The sequence below is a fragment of the Anguilla anguilla genome, chromosome 10 (assembly GCF_013347855.1).
Source record: "Anguilla anguilla isolate fAngAng1 chromosome 10, fAngAng1.pri, whole genome shotgun sequence".
NCBI lineage: Eukaryota > Metazoa > Chordata > Actinopteri > Anguilliformes > Anguillidae > Anguilla > Anguilla anguilla.
Genome location: NC_049210.1, coordinates 10743627 through 10760538, shown reverse-complemented (window position 1 = coordinate 10760538; position 16912 = coordinate 10743627). Strand labels below are relative to the sequence as shown.

At 44.3% G+C, this 16912-nt stretch overlaps 1 protein-coding gene across 1 annotated transcript in view; it reads left to right on the top strand.

The window, feature by feature from the left end:
• Positions 1-1430: 1430 nt before the first annotated feature.
• lzts1 (leucine zipper, putative tumor suppressor 1) overlaps positions 1431-16912 on the top strand; it is a 30001-nt gene continuing 14519 nt past the window's right edge. The window contains exon 1 of the mRNA XM_035380249.1: positions 1431-1563. The gene's annotated coding sequence lies outside the window, so the exon portion shown is untranslated. The remainder of the gene's footprint in view (positions 1564-16912) is intronic.

Here is a 16912-nt window from a genome sequence, read left to right as displayed (position 1 = left end):
CCTCCTTGACTGAGAAATTGTTGGGTGTAACACAATTCTATTATGTTGCACAATTTGGCATAAATGGCAGCTGCCATAGGTTAACCAATTGACACCCCTGGACTGAACCCCATTCGATTAAAAGGCCCAACTTTGCATAAGGGCATGGGTTTCATTTGATAGCGAGCCCCTGCAACAGGGCTGGACAAAGTTTTGGTTTACACCGTACTTTTTATTCTACACTGCATTTGATTAGGACTACTAGAGACGATTAATCAATACCTTAATTAGTAGTAATTAACAGCATATGTTAACAGGGAGTCAAAACATTTTTAATGATTATTCATACATCCCTCGGTTGGTTGCTCAGGTAGGTACTTTGTTAGTTTTTTCTGTTAAGCATGTGTCTATGTTTTCATTCATCACGTTTTGTGCGTTAGTTTAAGTATTAGTACATTTCTTACTTGTGTACCAGAGTTGTGAAGTGTTATCAAAATGGTGTACACAGCACTTTTTATATGAAAATTCTCTAGCCCAGAAGCAAACATGAGGGAAGAATATACAAAACCATTTTCCTTCTTCAGCTTTGGCATTTACAAATGTTACAGCTCCAAGGTCGATTATTATTTCTTTACTTAGCACATGCCCTTGCAGGGCAACTTAGCATGGTTCAGATTTTCACATTATCTGTTTATATCACTGGATATTTACTGAAGCAATACGGGTTAAGTACCTCGCTCAAGGGTACAACGGCAGTGCCCCGCCCGTGATTACAAGTCCAAGTTCAGGAACAACTTATGCCACCTCTTCTGTACCTGTTTCAAAATGAAGCTTGCCAGAGCAAGCTCCAGCACTTCAGCTGGGTAATTGCCCTTTTTGATCTTTTCCTGGCAGGCTGAACTACAACGGAGTTGTTTGGAGATTCACACTGTGCTATTAAGTGTTGCAACAACAAAAAAAACTAGGAATGTCTTGTGCTACTTTTCACGGATTTCCATATTTCCACTGCACTGTAAAATAGGAACAGTGCACCTGGGAGTTGGGAGAGGACAGTGGAAGAAGGGAAAACATGCACTTTAAAGACAAAACCCTATACCACCACTCACACGTGCGCGCACACACACATAAACAGTGGGATCGCAGTGTCACAGCAGGGACCAATCAGAGTTCAGAGAGTCAGCGGTGGGCAGGCCTTCACATCAGCAGCGGGAGAGGTATGATGGATAACAGAGCCCTTGGGCAGAATGCCAAGGGGGGAGGGAAGGAGAGACAGAGAGAAAGAGAGAGAGTGGGGGGGAGGAGAGAGAGGGGGAGAGCAAGCAGGAGGGAGGGAGAGAAGACAGACAGGGAAGGCAAGAGAAGGAGAGTGTTTATGTCGGAATGTGACTGTTCACTTCCTGGGTGATGGGACGTACTGCACGCACGCACAAGGGAGAGGGAAAAAAAGGAAGAACTTGCAGGGCGAGGTGGGGGGGGGGGAGGGAGGGGGCACCGTGCCTGCCGCGTCTGGAGCCTTCCCTCCACAAGCCAGAGCCATCAGTCTCCACACGGGCAGGACCTGCACGCACAGCGCCATGAGTGAAGGTAAGTCACCTCAGGCTTCTGTCTAACAGCTGCTCTTCTGACTCTGACCGTGCTGGAGCCATTCTCAGTGTATTGATCCAGCACTACAGGGCTGTCCACAGAAGAGACTTGTAATTTCTTGGTTTTTGTGTTGTAGTATGAAGTAGGTTTATCGTACACAGAATGTGGGTAGGGATCATGTTTTTTGTATATTTATACATAAATGCTGTTCAGGTAATTGGAGCTAGATCCTTCATTGTGGAAAAAATAGAAATGTTTACCATTATTTGCTCACCCTTTTATTTTTATTTTGGTGTCCAAGATTTTTTAGTTTAGGAAAAGTTTTAAGTGTACCTGGACTTCAGAGAGTGCACTGAGGTGTATGCATTTAGTGCTGTTTTCTGAGTCAGTGGTGAGCTATTTTACTCTGTCATTAAAGTTCTCTGAAATCAGGCATGTGTAAAACTTCAGCATGGCCAAACACATTCTTTTCAGAGGTGTGCAGTATATCAGTGTACAAACACAGAATAATAATAAATGATGCTTAAAATGCTTAAAAATCGAAGGTTATGCAAAAATGTTACAATTATAATAACTTGGGTCTTCTAAATGTCTTTTAGAGTGCTTTTTTACCCAGCCCTGTTGACAAAAGCAATGCATCACAATCTGAAATCAATTCATCTGAAAGAGTGTGAACTAGGAGAAAAGCAGTACTTCTGAAAGTTGCATGCATGTCTTTACGGGGTCCTGATTTACATTGTTATGAAATGTCTGCCTTTTCAATGTGTTAGCCAAAGGCCAGCAAAAATTTTAACAGGTTCAGTTTGAGTTTCTCAAAAGTTTGAAACTGGACAGCATTCACCTCAAATTTATACGCAGCACATATTTTGACGTGAGTTTGTTTTGTAATGCTGTATTCTGGTAGTGAACTTGCTTTCCAAACGAAAAGGAATTTCGAGAAAGGAATTGCATCATACCTTCCACTAGATTATCTTTGCATTGTAAGGCGCGCATTTCACATGACACTGACTGTCAGGGTTAATCCAGGGAGAGCAGGGAAGCTAATGCAGAGAGTAAACAGGAGGGCTGGTTCAGGCATGTTCAGCCTCGCATTACAAAACTTTTTTAATATGCTGGGAAAACTGAACACAGAGGAGGTGTCGAAAGTTCAGAGGATCAGTACATTTCATTTCGAAAGCCACAGCGAAGGCTTTTGTGTTCCTTTTGAGTTATCAGTGACAGGAAAAAACCATGACCCAATAAGAAAATGGTATACTTAAAATAGGTTGCCTATATTTTGCACTAGGCCATCTCCAAGGATCTCTAAATAGGTTAAAAGTGGGTTATGTTTTAATAAGGCAACACATCCAACTTTCACCTCTGTAGGACTTGCTCAGAAACAGAATAACACTCATGCATGTGGTACATCATGACTTAACCCATTTTTTTTAAACCTTAACCCCAAAGGGGATTGATCTTAAACTTCAACTTAATTCCTAATTCATTTCTTGATAAACCATATTTCCTGGAAGGTTCTCTTTTCCAAAAGCAATAGAAATGCCATACATAAGGTTTTGTAATACCAAAACGAACAGCCACCCGTGCTTTAACCTTTCACCCTGCAGATCTCAGACTGCAGCTGACACAACCAGTGGAAGCTGTCAGAGATATTTCCCAAGACAGATCGAATGGTATCCATTACAGCAAAGGCAGCACAGCTCTGTCCTCTGCTCCTTACTGTGCAAGAATATATTATTCCAATTGTACGACCTTCCAAGCTTGCGAGGGTCTTTGTTTTAGAGGAACAGGGTAGAGTTTCAAACTAGCTGAAGGTGCAGGAATCTCTGTTCTCACTTGGTAAGCAGACCGGGTGGTTGAACTGGCATGCTTTTGAAAGTTAATACAGATTCCAGACACATGGATGCAGACTACATGCAATCCAGCCACTGAAGCCCTGAAACCTGGCAGTGCTCATCTGCCACATAGTCCTACCCACAACAAAAAAAAAAACACTCCTTTCATTTGCTAAGAATGGAACATTAAATTAATATGCTCCAGTAAAAAAAACTCAGAAAGGAAAGAAGTAAAGAAAAATGTGATATCAGTCAATTCCTTTACCTTCGGCTCCTATAAGAGGCTGAGTATGTTAAGCACAGTGTTAGTGGACTTACTGTAGTAGAGTATGTAGGGCCGTGGAGCTGTACTGAACTGTGAAATGACGATGAGGCGTGTCTGAACCCCAGTGTGGAATGAGGAAGTAGAGTGGGATTGGGGAGCTTGCTCTGAGGGGCAAGCCCTCCTCAGGAAGCACCGCTATCCCTCGCTAATTAACGGCATGGATCAGGGGGCGGTCCTGCTCCGAACTGACAACTTTATCGCCGTCTCGCTAACCTGGTGCTGGCTATTTTATAGCTCAACGGCTCTGAGCCTTAAATCCCGACAACTGGGTGCGTTTATGTCTCCCACGCGTAGGCCAGGTTCAGCCAACATACCAGCATGCAACATGACATCACTAGCAATGCATCCTGTGAACGCCAACGTTTACCTTCATTGTTTTTCTTTTACAAATCTATCAATTGCCAGAGGTCATACAATATCCAAATAACTGTCAAAAGCTTTTCATAATCTTTGGAAATCCCCATATCCTTTGTCTCATTTCCATTTTTATAATGACACCTAATGCATTATTAATACTCAGCACAGCACTAAAGAGCAGATTCAATGAGCGAACCTCTGTCCACAAAAACATCGTCTAATCAGTCGCCGATTGTTCATCTCTCAAAATAGGCTATCACAACACACCATTGAACAGGGATTTTCTACTTTTTAATCATGAACCCTGTTGCATTGATTCAAAGGTGCTCAGAACCTGCAAAAAGCAGACGCGAACAGAGCAGGGCTTTTTAAATTTGATCAGAGCGAATTGTCTCAGGAGAAAGAATGTGGTGGATGTTTTTGAAGGCACTGAAAGAATGTATTAACTCAAAACAGTCAGAGAAGATAAAAGAGCCGGTTGTGATCCACGTGAATTAGCCACTGTCCCAGACAAAGATTGGGAGGATAAGTATGCATTTAGTGTTCTGAATTTCCATTTCCAGCACAATTCCATGCTTATGCTTACCACACCCACTATGCAGGTTATACATAACAAAGGTAACCCCTAAGAAAAAAAAAAACTGCTGAGATATTGTGAACGTTTATGAAAAATTGACTTGCTTTAGACAGATCCTACTGCAAGAGAAACACATAAATTACTGCTGGCATAGATACTCTGGAAAAAAAAACATTGTGCAGACTTGCATATCTGGTATTAAAGCGAGCTCCTGCAGAAGTTCTCCTTGTACATTAGTAGGAATCCCTAAATGGAGGGGAAAATATAAAGCCTGTGTTTCTGCTTCCAACAGATGAGGGAAGATGACACAAAATGGCTGGTGGGAGAGATTACGCTAAACTCATTCAGAGGAGCTCTGGCTAGACCTGTGCTATTTAGCAATCATTATACATTAAAATTAAGGAGCACCTCCCAGCGTTTATTAGGCAAGAGCAGCCCAGAGGACCAGATATGTATGAAAGCCCCTGCAGGCAAACTGCTAAGAGAAAGCAGCTCTCGCGCATTGTCTACTCTGGTATAGTTCGCTGAGAAACTTTCGTTTTCTCACCCTTCAAAACGCCGCTCCACTTGCATAAGGAAGGACACCAGCACCGCAGATTTCTGACACCTTGAGCAGCTCAAGTAACACTTCACAGTGGCACTCCGCACTTCGTACGCACGGTTTCCGAAGCGGGCCGAGTTTCACTTTATTTCTCAATTATTCAAGGGATCGACGCAGTCAGCCGGATTCATCCGCGCGCTCGAGGCGCACGTCCCAAAATACCCCAGCATGCATCTCTTCTTTCCCGTCTAAAATTAGGCCGGAGAGCTGTACCTGCTTTCGCATTTCTGCGGTCTCGTTTCATTTCGTGTCACCGCTCTGAAACAGCCGAGTCCATCATGGAGCCTCAGAGGATTTGAAGGGGAAAGGTGGATTACTCTCCCGTGCATGCTTATTTGTGAAAGATAATTGCACTATTTTTGGAATGACCTGAATCATTCATTGCCCAATCATGCAGTGTTACTGGATGTACCTTATTTTTACATTACTCACACACACACACACACACACACACACACGTACGCACCCACACACACACACACACACACACACACACACAAAAGGAAGCAACGCAAAGTTTTTCGTGCTCTCTGTTCTGTTCCAAGTTCAATTCCCTTGCCTTCTGTTCAGTGTTTTCTTTCTACTTTTTCTGATATAATTTGATATATCTTAATTTCAGTGGGCAAAATATATCACCCTTGTACATCAGTGGAATACGAAGCCCTCAAAAAAATACCCCCTGAGATCAAAGTAAATAAATGTTGCTGTTGGTGACAGTTAGCTAGGATGTTTCTTGCAAGTGAAAATTCATTGGTTGTATTTTCAAACACAGTAGGGGAGGATTCACTAAAAGATATGCTAAATTCTCAAAAAAGTAAACTGTTATAAAGGGCCAGTGAGGCCATGCACTGTTGAGTTGATGCATAGCCCTATTTATTTTTTCTACATGAATTACTGGGATGTTTACGCTTAAAAGAAAAGGGTTTTTAATGGGCTTCATGACATATTCCTGCTTATTTACGTAATTCAGTGCTAGTTATCAGAAGTATACAAAGAATATTATGAATGTGTAAATTTCAAGAGCAGCCAGCATTAAAGGAATAGTGAATTCTCTGGTCTTTTTTTTTTTTTTTGCTATTTCATTTTTATTATCATTCCTGCTGTGTAGAAAAGCTGCTGTTCACTAAGTAGATCTAGTAGCAAGTGGTAGTTGACTGCCATTCCCATCACCAAAACTATTTTGAGAATGATATCCAGCTTTTATGGTTTCCCTTGAGCTGTGAGACATATGCAAACACTGTGCAAACGCACAGTTTATGAGCTGCTGTCTTCATCACAGCCAACAGCACTCCCTTTGCTTTACCCTGTAATTACATGCCTTGGATAAACAGTTCAGTGAAGTGCCCACTGATTTGCTGTTCATTGTGGCCACCTCAGATTTGCATGACTTTTCAGACTCGACATTTATGAGAACTTGTCCTGTGTAAAGAAAATATTATGTTGTGCAAATTAGTATTAATATGAGGAGTACTTCTGTGATTTTGCATGTAAAGCTCAAACTTAAAGAAAGCAACTTTTTTTTTTAATCAAAACCTTCTCACTCTAGTGCCATACTCTTTTTTCAGAGTCCTTCATTGGCATGGCAACCATTCCATGATGTGAAATATCCAATCTGTGAGCAGTGTTTAAGGCTTTCTTTGTGTGCTTGATATAAGTGAAGCCTCGTCTTGCTGAACGCAGCAGAACTATCTCAGGGAGGAGTTTGGGCCTAGGTCACGCCCCACTCCTTATTCACTTCATGTTCAGAGTGCGCGATGACAAGAACGCATACACTATCAGACACCCCTGTTTGTAAGAGGACTTTTAGATACAACCTGTACTCTTAGAGAATGAGAGTATTACAAAAACATTTCAAATAGCCTAAAGGGACTATTTCAAATAACAACTGAAAAAAACACCTTCTTAACAGCTTTCATTGTGCCATTTCCCTGTTGGGTCAGACAAGGCAAGCTAAAGCATTGTGTAAATGTTTAATGAATACGATTTATTTTTCTGAACGTCCAGAAACCACTAGCTGGCTAAAACGCTTTTTGGACGGTCTCCAGCGGGTCCACCACTCTCGGGGAACATAGCTGGACGACATTAATTGATCCGGAGCGCGGGGTGGATTTCGCGCTGGCGGCCCGGCCTGACAATCGCTCGGACGTTTCGACCCCCACGCGCCCCGCCGTTTCAGCACGTTGCCAAGGAACCGAAAGGAAGGGAGCGTAAACCTCAGCGTTCAGACGCCCCTCTGAAAGCAGGCCCTGTTTCTGAGCTCCGTGCCAGTCTCCTGCCGTAGATCAGAAGCTGCTACAGGCTGCTGTGGGACCCGGGCACCGCTGCAGGCCTGTTTGTGGCGTTTTGATATTAGGCACCTGGCCAAAGGCCTCTGGGACCGTGGAGCCCCTGTGATCAGTTTCCCTCTTACAAGACTCGGGAGGGGCTGAGCTATCTGTGGAGCCTGTTCACACCCCCCGAGTAGGTCGGGCCTAAGACAGCATCGAACAAAGAGCAATTTTACAGCCGAGCTGCCGGTAACACAACATGTCATACGTTTGCGTTTTTTTTTTTTTTGCTCCTCCGGGGAAATGGCATCTTTCTGAAAATAAATGCCGCTTCTGATTTAAGAAAGAAAAAAACCCCCCCCCTCCGACAGGTCATTAAAGGGCAATGGCTTCGTGTTCATCCTGGGACTTAAAATGATTTGTGGAGAGCAAAAGCAATAAAGCAGCAGATGAATTCCTCGGGACGCCACGCGCGGGCCGCACTGTATCAAAATGTAATTACTTCGCGCGGTGGGGCCTTGATGGAATCTGTCCAATTCCCCGGCCGGCCCTTGTTACCTCGGCGAATTTCGGCGACGCGGGTTCCATCAGCGGCGCGTGCTCTCTCCGCCGCTCCCGTTCATTTAACCTCGGCACTGTCCCCCCCCCCCGCCCCCCCTCGACCCCCACCCCTTCCCCTTCCCCTTCCCCTTCCCCCCGCCCCCATACAAACTGGGCCGCTCCCTCAGAAACACTTTGGGGGCGCTCATTTGGGGGCGCTCATTGATAAAAAGGGGGGTCTCCCTGTTTGCGCCGCCCCGCGCGCTCCGGGTAATGACAGTGTGGGAACCGCTCTTCAGCTTGCGGGGATTACTCATTCTCTGCCTCCTCGCAAATGAACTAAGTGGATTATCCAATTTGCTCCAATTGTGTGCTTTAAGGGGGAAAAAATTGCACCGGAACATGCAAAGTGCTCAGACCCCGGAAGAGGTGACTGGTTTGGGAGGGGGGCTGGTGGGGGGGGGGGGGGGGGCGCGGGGGGGTACTACAGAGAAAATGACGGATACGTTTATGTCTCTGCCCCATAAATCCCATCAACTATCAGGAGAGCATAATTTTACAAGGGAAGCACCACTTAGACTGCCTAAGTAACCACTGTGAATAAGAGGCACGCTTTAAAAGATGGAAGAGGGGCTCTTGACTGACAGTGGTAGAGAAAGTCCTCTCTTTCAATAAATCACCCATTACCTAAATGCTTCTGCCTCCGAGTCTGCCCCTCTTACCATGTGGGTGTATTTCTCATGCAGAATACAGCGTATGTCAGTGTCACCGGGAGCAAAGCAGGGCTTTGAAAGATTTAAAAAGATCCTTTTATTCCTTGTCACAACCATCTCTGGCACGGCTCTGGGTGTGGACTGCACGTCACAGTAAGAGCCTTGTACCTGCAAATCCTATTTCGATCACTGACACAAAATATGCACACGTAATAAAAACACTTATGCTGTCTGAATAATGAATTGCCTTTCACCTTAATCAGAACAATGCAGTCACTCACTCACCACATAATGATACTGCATCTTTATATTTTAAGCGAAAAGGGAGTAAGGATATTCCTTGATGACGCTTAATGAAGATATGCAATATGCCCAACAGGAATTGAGTATTTATACAGCATTTCATTGTCTGCCATGTATTTCCATTTTTTTTTTTTTTTTTACTTTTGTTATTAGCTCTCGATATTGCACCCGCTGAGCTAGAATTAAGGCAAAGAATACAAAACCTGCAATCTAGATGAACAAAGCCACCACGTTACCATGGAAACCTGCTGCTCAAGCCAGTACCCATCTATGAGCCACTAACAATGGGGGCTCAATTCCTCATGGCTGCCGGCAACCAAACAATTTTCCTCCTTACAAATGTTGCTGAACGTGCGTCTTTGCAGAAGCCCACTTCAGGAGGCTCTGGTGGCTCACAGATTAAGATACTCCACTAGGGCAGAGTGCAATTTTAAGGAAACACTCATAAGGCCTTGTGCTACCCTATGAAGGGTTGTTTTTATATCTTTGAACAATGGGTCTGCCCTTTTTAAAGGAGGCTGAACACAGAACAGTGTCTTAATACTCATAATACCCAGAGGCCTGGGATGGCACAGGCCTGTACTTTGTGCCTGCACAGTAAACGTGTACTTAAATACAGATAGTATACCGAGCGTTACGGCCTTCAGATTTACCAACAAACACATTAGCTGAAATACGGCAGTATTTTCTCAGTCACTGTCACTTTAAAAATCAATGCACATTGAATTAAAACTCCTTTTGAAACATCAAACCAGCTAATTCTTTTCCAACCAAATGAAAATGGCAGTATGTGTTTGTGGTAAACAGGAGATTCAGCAAATGAGCGTGATGAAATGTTTTACTTCCAATGCAAGACTTGATCAGGTCCCTGAGTAATAAAACACGCACGTGTTGCATCAGGAAAGAGTAGAAGTCACGCTGGTCTTGTTCATATTTCCAAAACAGGCTGCGATTTAAACTAGTGTCTCCTGAAACCGGGAAATAAGCAGAAGCAAATTTAGCGCAACGAGGGGAGCGCTGTTGCGAAGCAGGGTGTCAGGTGGCGGAATAACAATTTGGCCACATATCAAGAAATATTTTTGTGACAATCTGTCTTGATTAGGAACAGTGGTCCACACGTGGCAATGCGTTCCGAGTCTCCTAACAACCAATCTCCCCCCCCGCCCCCTTCCCCCCCCTCGCTCGCTCGCCTCACTCGCCTCGCGGAGAGGAACCGGTCTCTGCGGCTCCAGGCAACATGTAGCCAATTAAGTCATATTCCAATCTTCCCTCCAGGCCTTACTGCTGGAGTAATCCACAGCCATTCGGTTTCTTTGTCTCGTCCATATGGTTCCACATCGCTTTGATTAGCGTCTAATCAGCTCTAGAAATAGATTTCAAAAAAACAGATTTTTTTTTTTAAATGGAGAAAATTGGAACCGGGGAGCAAATAACTGCCAGCAAGAAGCAGCCATGTCCAAACAAACACTATTTCTAGGTTTCAAACATTTGTTGAATATTTACCCGCCAACAAGATCAATTTGCGCGTTGGCTGTTTATAAGGTGCAAGTTGGGTGACAGATACACCGTGACGAGCAAGAGAGAAGCATAAGGGAAAATATCCCGGTAACTTTGCCGTGCTGCATGTTGACATTTTTATACCGGAAACAAATGCAAATGAAGCTGAGAAGAAGATTTCCCAGAACAGCAGACTATTATGTATACCAGCACTAAAGAAAATGTGCCATACAGGGGTTTTGTGGGTTTTTGCATGCCATAGGCAAGCAGGCAGAAAGGCTGACAACTCTGTGTGCAAATAGAGCTATGAATGAAAACACTTGTATTTTACTGTCACTCAACATTCCATCATATTTTTAGTGCATATATCATGAATTATTACTTCTACTAAACAAAATACTGCATCCCAGAGGATTTTAGGAGCAACTAAGTCTGCAACCTTTTTCAGGGGTTTTGAACAATTTGTGGCAACCTAGGTTTTAATGAATTACCAATTTGGTTTGACTCATTATTAATGTATGATCTGCAGCATCTATATTCTAAATTGATTGAAAATTCTAAATACTGAACATGGCCATGTGGCCATGTTTTAATATAGAAATCACACTGATTATTTGTATGTGGCATTTAAGAGTTTGACAGCTATTTCAAAACGGACCATGTGACCTATGGGCAAAATTCTGTTGGTGAGATGATATTCCACAGCCTTCTACAGGTCAGCGACAGCTTGGTTAATTTCAGACTTTAACTGTCTAACCATCTGATAATCACTTGATATACAGTTGAAAAGCAGAGAAACGTGAAAAAAGCTTGCTATCTGTGCAATCTGCTCATCATGCGGTTGCCATATTGTGCTCGCCAAATATCATAAGCAAAACTTTTCTTGCCAAAGGGAGAGTGATTCATTACCAGTGGCCTTGGAGTGCTTAGCACACTACTAAACAGAGTTTCCACGATCAATCTCCGCCTTGCTATTGGACATGCATTCGAGCTTGCTCAGAGATAGTGGGATGCTGGGGGTTTGCAGCCCTTTTAGTTCTCATGGAGACCCACGTATTGGATAAACATGGCACAAAAATGACCTGAAAAGTTTCACTGACAGCAACAGAAATTGGCTGAGCTTTAGAAACATTCTCCTTTAATGGGCTCCTTCCAGAGGGAGGCAATCGGTGCACAGTGACAGTGAGATGGGCCTGATAAGCCTCAGGAGTCCACCGGCGGTGAAGGGCAAGCAGACAGCCCTTGCCCTTGGCCTTGATGATTAGCGGGGAAGCTGTTGCTCCACGGTGTGAACAACCTGGGATAGGCTTCTGCCGCAAAAACAAAAAGAACAGAGGGGCCTCCAAAAAAAAAAAAAAAAAGACAGCTTGCAGGCGCCTGTCCTCTTTCAGAGAGGGAGATATGAGCATTGTGGGATGTTTCAGAGTGGCAGATCGTGTTAAGCGAGAGATGCAGCCTTCCCTTTTAAAGCCCCGTTTGACGTCACTCTCGAACCACGGCCATCTCCGCGGCTAATGCTCCCCCTCGCTTAGCACACTGAACCCATGATTTGATTTGTCACGGCCAATTTCGTGCCTTAAAACTTTCTAAAAAGCCTCCCCGTGAAGTCTTGCAGGGCCGCTCTCGAAAATCCTCATGAATTAGGGATAAGACCCGGCTTTTCATTTCACGTTTTCAAAAAAAATAATAAAAGCACTTAAAAATAAAAAAAGCCTATCTGCACAAGTACATAAAGAGAATAAAGGTTGCTCTGTGTAATTTAAAAATATGTTTACAACTAAATTGATTATTTCTGAGTACAAAGAATGTTATTTCATGGCTATCACCCAGTTTAATATGTTATCTGGGTTAAAACCTAACCCAAAAGCCAGCCAAATCAATCCAGTGTTATTAATGCTGTGAAATCTAGTCTAGTCTGAATTTCCAAAGAACATTTCAGAAAATTCTGCCCTTTGAAATCATATAAGCTTTGAAATGCACAATTCCTGTATCTCAATACCGGGTCAATTTGTTTGAGCGGATTCATCTCAATAGGTTCACAGAATCATATTTCTAAATGGGTAACAGGTCCATGCTCCCAGATAGTTGGAATTGGCATTCCAGTGGATTCCACAAATCGGGTTTTCTAAGTTAAACATAGATAAGTTGGGTCGGTTGTTAATGCACCATATGTGATTGGCATTCAAAGTCACTCATTATCTTTCATTTTATGGCAATTGTAAAATGTGCAAAATGTTAGTTGCACACCCTCAAGAAAGTTCAGTGGCACTTCGTACTCCACCACGGCTTTAAAGTACTTGCCCCAGGAGTTTCTCACTAAGCAAACAAACTCGAGCAGCTTTTATTTCAGTCCGTCAAACTGCACAAAATGACTAAAATCAAATCATTTTACCGTAACCCCACAAGACGTTACCTAACCACAAGTAAATCAATTTAAAACCAATCAGCTCTGTCCTTGAAATTATCATTGCCTTAAAAAAAACACAGAAGAGAACGAGGATACGTTGCAATTAAATGAATGAGTGAATTTCCCATGGGAAGTCTTGTTCAAGATGTGCACATAGCTCATTAATTAGCAGTTGCAACAAAGCTCTTTGGGTAAAACTGCTGCGATCGTATTAAATTGTGTGTCACTCAGATAAGTAATTAAGGACATTTTACTGCAGAATTTTCTACAGAGGCTCCTTTATCCTCACGGGCCAGGCATGTCCTTCTCTGAACCCAGAACTATCATTTAACAAGTAATAACAATCAATACTCAATTTCAACATATTAAATGATAAAATCTATATAAAAGAATATATTTCATTTGCAAATATTAAAGCACGCGTTATGAACAGAGAATAATAATTTTAAAAAACGAATACCTGCATCTATCTCCGTGATTTTCTTATGTGTGGGCCCTATGATTTGGCAGAGTGCTGAGTGACACACTACAGAAGAGCCAGTCATACTCAATGGATGAGGCATCGGTGTGCATATGACAAAACCTATACGGTGATTAAGGCATTTCAGGGTGCTTTCGCTGGATTTGCACCCAGCCATTTCTCGCCCTAATAAGGACGTCGCATGAGGGTCTCGCCCTGAAGATGCGGCGCATCGCCGCGTTCTGAGGAGACATTTGGGCGAGCGAGTGACAATGGGCCACACAGGACGCTGCGCTGAAGACCTGGCGCCCCTGGCCTCTTTCGGTCTTTCCGTCACTTCGGCAGCCGACGGAAAGACCTTTAAAGAGCAGACGGCAGACGCTCCTCTCCGCGACGTTGTGCCTAATTTCAGGCCCCTCCCCCCCCCGGGGCCTTCCAGCCCCGGATATTTCATTTTCTTTATCTCTTTCTCGTGCTATTCATCACGGAGAACGAGCGCTCGCCGCTGCGGGCTTTATCAACCCCGCTCTCCCAATAACGCAGCGTACACGTCCACCCGGAGATACGCAGGAAGCAGGAAGCGCTCAGAAACACCAGACCTTTTTTTCTTCTCCGTTAATAGGGGGGGGAAATCATATTACATTTGCAAAAAGAACTCTCCAGTGGAGTAAGAGATATGCCGTGCGCATTGTTAAACACGTTCCGAAGCGGCGAGCCAGTCTCGCACAAGTCTATCCTGGCACATTATTTCCCCAGTAATGAGAGTTTTTTTTTTTTACATCCAGCCACATTAACATTTTAATTTCATCTCCAACTGTTCAGACTGAATTATAGACTGCAAAGAGAGCTCTTTCATACATCAAAACACCAGCACATCTGAAGAAATCAGAAACGTCTAAGAAGTAATAAGAAATGTCCCAAAGTATGAAACAAAGCAATTCATTTCGAGTGCCTCTTGCATGAATGTGCTAATAAAAAAGGCAAAAAAAAACTAAGATAAGCAAATGGTTTTTGATTTTAAAGTGTAGTAAGATAATAAAATTACTGGCAGTGGGTGACTGAGAGGTTTAAAACTATGGTGCGGGCTGGGTTCAGTTCTCAGCTTTTTAATGTGATATCTGTGGACAAGAGGGTTTATCACTGTGCTGCATATGATTAATTACTATGTGCTGATCGTACACTTTAAAATGCCTCCCCGTGTTTTCACAGCAGCACAGGCCACAGCGACACCACTGCTGCAGTTCACCGGGCGGAATTATGAAAAGTTCTTATTTTAGCGCTTCATTTCCTTCCTAATTTAACCTGCGCGCCGAGGAGCACTCAGGAAGGCCCCTCCCACTTCCATTTCAGCCCTTTCAATAATTTACGACTACGCGCAGCAGCTACGGGGACGACGCGGTTCAAGGACAAATTAAAAAAATAAAAAAAGAAGAAAAAAAAGAGGTGTGAAAAATTGGCGTGTGAATACTGTACGTCTAGGCGGGCCATATGGCCGAGGAGGTGCGGCGGAGCCGGCTGTGGATGGCTTGACAAGGTGTAAATCCCGAGTTTACGGGCCGCACCTCGCTGGGGGGGGGGGGGGGAAGGGGGGTAGCGCCAGCTGGGCCGACGCGTGTCGGGGCCCTTTGTTGTGGGGGGCCGCTGTAAAAGGTGGGGAGCCTCGGGCGTCGCGCTCACAATGGCCCCCGGAGCCCCCCCCGGAGCCCCCCCCCCGCTGAGTACAGGGCCGAGGTCGTTCAGAGCTCCAGAACAATGAGCTCCCACCTCTTGGGGTCCTTGACAACATGTCAAGATGATGCACATAGCCCCTGTCTAATCCCTCCCATTCAACACCATCCCCCCCCCACCCCGCACATTGAATTGACACCCCTACATATCTTTATGAGGCATTACTATAAAGATGAGGCCTACTTGAACTGAAAGGTTTTGGAACCAAAGCCTTTGGCTTTCCCTGTGTTCCACCGTCCCTCTAACGCTGATTACACCGTAATTAGCTACATTTTGCGGTAGGGCTGAGGTAAAATCATTTACCCCAGTAATGGCCCAAATGTCATAATTATGGGAAATGAAGGACACTGTTAAGAGCACATTTCACAAAGGCGGGATTCAAATGCTCAACAGCAGCTATTATGTCCAGAAATGGATGTAAAAATGAAATAAGCACACTGTATGGAACTAACTTTATGGTAGAATAGAGCATATTCTGCATTTTTTCTGAGACATTTATTAGGGCGAAAGAGTGAGAACTACTATAATATCTGTGGTGTGTGTGTCTGTGTGTGTATGTACAGTGCAGTGCTTAAGAATTTGACACAACTAATGGTGCAAAGAAGCACAGCTGGCCAAGAAACAGTTGAGCTAACTCTGATTATTTAAAATACCTACCTGGATCACCCAATATTGATGTAAATACCCTCAAATTACAGCTGTCAGTCTGGCCTTTAACCTGCACTTATTCAGTATTTTATTTCAAATCCAGTGTGCTGAAGTACAGAGCCAAAACAACAAAAATCGTGTCAAAAATTGCTTCCATGAAATGGTGTGACACAAAAGCATTTGGTTTTCCCTACACGCTTTGCATAAGGCACCATACATGCTTTGCATAAGGGACTCATTCAATAAGAATGCAAAAACACATCGGCTACATATGACAGCAAAATCAAATGCACACACACCAAATGCTGTCCATGCACAAGGACCAGATATCACCCAACTGTGTTCCATTGTCCTGAAGACAGTGACGGACATGAGATGGTCTGTGCAAGGACTTCACACCCCCCCCCCCCCCTCCCCCACACACACACACAAACACACACAGGGCGCTGTCTTTATTGATTGATGAATAATTGTTTCCAAATGGCTTAACAAGCCTCTAAGAACACATTTATGGTTTAATGGCACAAAGGGGAGAGGTCGAGCTGGCTCATTAAGGCGGGCCGTCGGGTGGGTGGGTGGGTGGTGCAGAGCCGGCAGGGAGAACGCCGTGCCCCAGGTCGGGCCTCCTTTACGGGGGCAGGCGTGGGCAGATGGCCAGGCAGGACTGGGCACGGTTGACTGCTGGAGTAATTAGGTTAGCGGGGTCGTACACGAGGCCCTCAGTAACACTTGAGCGGAGGGTTTTGTAGATAGGAGGAGCTCTTAGCCCCTGCGCACGCTCCATTTTGTGCTCGGTCTGGCAGTAAAGTTGCGCTATTATGTGACATTATTTCACAAATGGAGGCTAAAATCCTTTCCACTGGATGCACTTAAGTGGAAAGCTGCTTTAGGTGTGAATTCGAGGCGAGGAAGAGAGCTGTCCTTTTGATTCTCTCATGCTCCCTGCCCCCCCCCCCCCCCCCCTCCCCCCAAGTAGTCCTATTCTAAGGGGATGAGTGGGTGTGTGTGTGTGATCTCTGCACTATCCCCCACAGCCTAGCTCGCTGTGCAGCAGTGAACAGGGAACAGGCCATTGTGGTGTGACTCGTACAGAC